Source organism: Myotis davidii, unplaced genomic scaffold (genome assembly GCF_000327345.1).
Source record: "Myotis davidii unplaced genomic scaffold, ASM32734v1 scaffold1477, whole genome shotgun sequence".
NCBI classification, from domain to species: Eukaryota; Metazoa; Chordata; class Mammalia; order Chiroptera; family Vespertilionidae; genus Myotis; species Myotis davidii.
The window spans coordinates 564,480-569,236 of NW_006288182.1; the positions used below are offsets into that span (position 1 = coordinate 564,480).

The following is a 4,757-nucleotide window of genomic DNA, read 5'->3' on the forward strand; positions in this document are numbered from 1 at the left end:
GCCCACTGCCAGGCAGGCCCGGGATCTCGGGGCACCTCGGGGATCCCCGAGCACCTCGTTTCCTCCCAGCAGGGGACCCCGAAGGGAATACCAGTGGCATCCTCTGCATCTCTAGGGTCACACGGCGGGCCACTCCTGGGGTCCAGCCGCAGCTGGTGGGACTTCCTCTCCCACCTCTGGGGTCTCCCCACAGGACACCGGCCTCACCCAGCGCCAGCGCCGCAAGAGCCTGAGGAGCAACAGCCCCTCGATCTTCAAAGAAAAAAGGAAGCCTCGACAGTGTGAACCTTCACCCCATTTTGCAGATAAGGAAACAGGCTAGCCCAGTGAAGTAACTTACCCAACGCGACAGGGCTGGAAAGCAGCAGAGCTGGGACTCCCTCCGAGCCAGGCGGTCCAGCTTTAAATACCAGGCTCCTAACCAGATGCAGCCCTACTCCTCCCTCCGACTCCCACCTCCGAAAGCAGACTTCTGGAAGCCCACATTGGCTGTGGCTCAGAGCCTCCCCATGCCAGCCTGGCCCTCCCCATGCAAACACCCACACCTCACCCTAGGATGGCTCATCCCTCTGCCTGGTTCTACACCCGCCCCCCCATCCAGATAGCCTCCCCATCAGCACCACTGGGGGTACTCTCTCCCTTCTCAGAAGGGCCACAGGAAGCACTCCCCACACCCCACCCCCACCCCCCGCATCAGGGCTTCCCACCCCTGGGAAAAGGCTGAGGACCCCAAAGCGATGACCTCCAGTTCCCAGGCTCTGAGCCTTTGAAAGCTTCAATGCCCAGGACACGGAAGGGCGGGAGAACAACGGGGTGAGGAGGGCCCCCCGTCCTCCACTCCTGGATATAATGCCTGGCATCCCCGGGCACATCCTGCTCTGTCCCCTCCCCTCCCTGTAGCTGAACACCCAGAGCCCCCACCTCCCACGGAGGGGCCGTCACAGACTCCGGTGCTCACGTGTCGTCTGTGAGGATTCTGTGCAGAAACGCAGCGCATCCCGGCACGCTGCGGGCGCTGCTAGCTACTTGCGCTCCGTTTCTGGGAGAACTCATCCTGTGCTACTTCTTGTCTCACGGATGAAGAAGCTAAGGTCGGAGAAAAGTGTCTCGGGCTGGTGAGAATGTGTGACAGCTGTTTCAAGCGATGTGCTCCTCTACCAGGTCTACCACAGACGCCCCACTGCTGCCCCTACCGGGTGCCCCATGGGGGTACTCAGCTGGGATAAGCGGCCTTAGGAGAGACAAAAGCTCCCACCGGGTGAGGAGATCCCAGGAGGCACAGGGCCCACACCTTCATCACCCCCGGGGACAAAGGGCAGCACCGCCAGGCTCCTCTCAGGCAGGGCAAGGAACAGTGTCCCGAGTCATGGTTCAAGATGGGAAAATGGGCTTCTGCACCCCTTAGCTCTTATCTGGGCCGGGCCAAGAGAAGTCCCCCCTTTACCCTGGCCCCCCAAACCCTGGCCCACCTACCCACTCCACACACAGTCTGCGTGCTGCCTGGAGAGTAACAATTAATGCTGTTGCTGCTGCGGCTGCCACAGTTGATCAAGCCCCTGCCATGTACCAGGCTCTGTGCCAACCACGCCAGTAGGGGCATCTCATTTGAATGACTCCACACACAACCTTGTCTCTTATGGGGAAGCGGGCTTAGGCATAGACGTTGGTGATCTGCCCACAGAGCACCCGGCTGCTGCGTGATAGGCTAGAATTCCAATCTAGGCCTTTCTCCTCCCAGTCCTCTAACCCCCCCCTCTCTCTGCCGACCCCAGGAAAACGCAACGAGAGATGGGGGTCACTTGAACTCAACCACTTCCCTTTAAGGTACGGGTCTGAGCATCGTATCAGAGACTTCGAGATGCTGCTGCCTGCCTGGGTTCCCCACCCCCTTCCCCCACGTGGTGCAAGGAGCAAGGCTTCCTCTGAAAGTTACCTCCCTCCGCCACTTTTCCGGCTCATCTGGCCTCTGTGAGCATCACCCCCTCTCCCCGGGCCTTCCCAGAGCAGGCAGGGCCTCTCCCAGCGCACCAATCACAGCCAAGTTCAGTTATTTATTTACAGGGCGGTCTTTCCCACGTGGGCGGGGGCCCTTTACTAGGCTCCGCACAGAGCTGGAATGTGCTGAGCAGAGTGTCTAGCAAGAAGGGAGGAAAGGTAGGGGGCTGGGCGAGACAGAGGCCACTCGCCTGGTTGGCTTTCTCTCTGAGAGACCCAAGAATCAGAGGGACACCTCGTCTCCTGGGAGGGCAGGACCTGCCACAACTCACCTAGAGCTGAGCCTCAGCCTGTTCAGCCCAGCCCACATCTTCCTCACCAGCCGGCAGGAGCCGCCCACCCCCCATTGCTAACTCAGTCCCACCTCCTGCAGACACCCCAAGAGGAGCCCATGGGCCCTGAGGAGTCCACCTGCTCCTATCTCTGCCCCACCCTGGCCTCTGGCCTTTTCTGAGGCATCTGGAATGCCAGGACTCCAGCAAAGTCACTCTTCACGGCCAACCTGTCCCATCTCTATCGGCCCCCTTTCTTCATTTACAGCTTCACAGTAACTGACCCAGAGGTACTTGGGACCCTTTTGTATGGTGTCCCCGTACACCTTCCATCATGACCTCTACTCCCCCACTGCACCCCCAGCAGGAGGAATGGGGCCACAGTCCTCATCACCAAGGAGAGGTGAATAAATTCACTCACTCTCAGAACACACAAAATTCCCCCACAGTGAGAACCTCAGGAACACGGATCACCACAGGCCAGAACGACACAGATATAGAAAGACTAGGGAATGGGAACACCTTCAGACATAGACCAAGTACCAAACCCACACCAGGCCCCATCCTTGGAGCAAACTGAACCATATCTTATTTAACCCTCAAAGCAAACTAATGAGACCGGAATTATTCATGCCCATTCTAGAGATGGGGAAATGGAGAAACAGAGAGGTGAAGCACCTTGCCCAAATTTTCTCAGCTAGGAAAGGACTAAGCAGGGCTCCGGATACCCCACACTCGTAGCTGTACAGTCAGTGCTGCTCTGTGTAGCCCTATGATTTTCATATCAGCCTACCTCTTCCAGGGGCAGTGGGTAGACAGACTTCTCCTCCCAGGCCATGGCTGTGTCCTGAATGAGGTCACTCCCCACAAAGCTTCATTTCAAAGCTCAGTTCAAGCCCACTTCCTCCAGGAAGCCTTCTCAGGTTACTATGGTGCTCCGCCAGCCGACAGCACTTCTAATGTTTCTCATCTGACACTCAGCACGGCTATTTGTCTCTCTGGGTGCCCTGCCTCTCCCACCAGAAGGGCTGGAGTCGTGCCTCTGCAGAGCCCCTGCGGGGTTTTATCCCACATTCCACACACCGGAGGCGCGTGGAACTGACTGTGGGGGAAGTCTGTGACCTTCTTCCCTTCCTTCTTCATCACACAAAGGATCCTGCCAAAGAAACCCAACACCCCCTCCACCTTCAGAGCCTATGTTTAAAGTCCTTGGTGTCCACGCATCCATTTCCACCCAAGTAATTGCAACCCATCACACACATCATCCCCTATATTTGAAACTCTTCATGGTTGTCATGGGAACTGCCTTTGCCTTCATTCACTGATCAGGCCTCACAATTAGCTTTGGCAGCGGAAGTCTGTGTCAACAGCAATCTCAGGAGGGAGGATGGAGGAGGGAGGAAGAGGAGGAGGAGGAGGTGGAGGAGGAGGAGAGCCGCAGCGACAGAAGACAAGGTGCTCCTCCTTGGAGATACAGCAGAACCAGACTGAATCCGGGCACCCAGCAATGTCCACGGGAAAAGAGTCAGAGCCAGCCGACAACTCCGCCTGCACGCGTCACTACCAACAAGCAGAACGCTCCGGGGCTGCCGGGCTGACAGGTAGCAGTCGCGGCTCTGCCCAAACTCCGCGTGCCCTCCTAGATGCTTGTGAGGAGGTCTATGGTCTATGAGCCTCGTTAGGGTGTCCCCACCCCACGTCCAGCAGCCTGGGACCAACTGTTCCAGAGCCCAAGTCAGTAACCCAGGACCTGCAGCGGTGGGACGGGCATGCCGAGTGGTTCGGAAACCTGGGAGCGCCTCTCGGGAAAACCTCCCAGGAGAATTGTGTCCTTCCACACCCCTGCCACCTCGGACGGGCATTCAAGCATTCGGGCAGCATCTCTACACACCTCAGGCTCAGAGGAGAGTTCGCCCTCCTCCTGGGGGTCTCCCCACCCCAACCCTTCACCTATCGCTATCCTGAAACTCTCAGAACAGGTCCCTTCCTTTTTCCACTGGGTTCTCTGGGCCCAGAGATGACTAAGTCTGGGCTCTGCCCTCAGGGCATCCCTCCCTGTCGCCCTACCAAACCGCACTGTAATTATTTGCTTCCACGCTCATCTCCCTCCACAAACCGTGAGCTCATTAGGGACAGAGTCCACGCTGCCTCCCCTTTGCCCGTAGCTCAGCCTCAGCCGCAGCCGCGCGCACAGCCAGTCCCAGGCGAGACTTGCTGAATGAGCCTGGGAAAGCAGCTCATGGGTCTACAAGTTAAAGCAGATGACGTTCCTGCCTCGGGAAACTGAAGCGAGGCCAGAGGGAGGAGCTGCCCCCCCCCCCCCACACACACACACACACACACGCAGGAGATAGCGCTCTCCTCCACCCAATGGCTTCCTGTCCTGCAGCGAGAACACAGTTCAGACAGGACTCAGCCCTCCTCGTGCGAGTCCGCCAACCCTCTCTCTCCTAGGGCTCCAGGGTCCCGTGGCCCCCCCCCCCCCCCCCC

General features: G+C 58.5%; 1 protein-coding gene across 1 annotated transcript in view; it reads right to left on the bottom strand.

The window, feature by feature from the left end:
• The window catches only part of TET3 (tet methylcytosine dioxygenase 3), an 84,567-nt gene that overhangs the window by 68,651 nt on the left and 11,159 nt on the right, over positions 1-4,757 (bottom strand). The window lies entirely within an intron of this gene.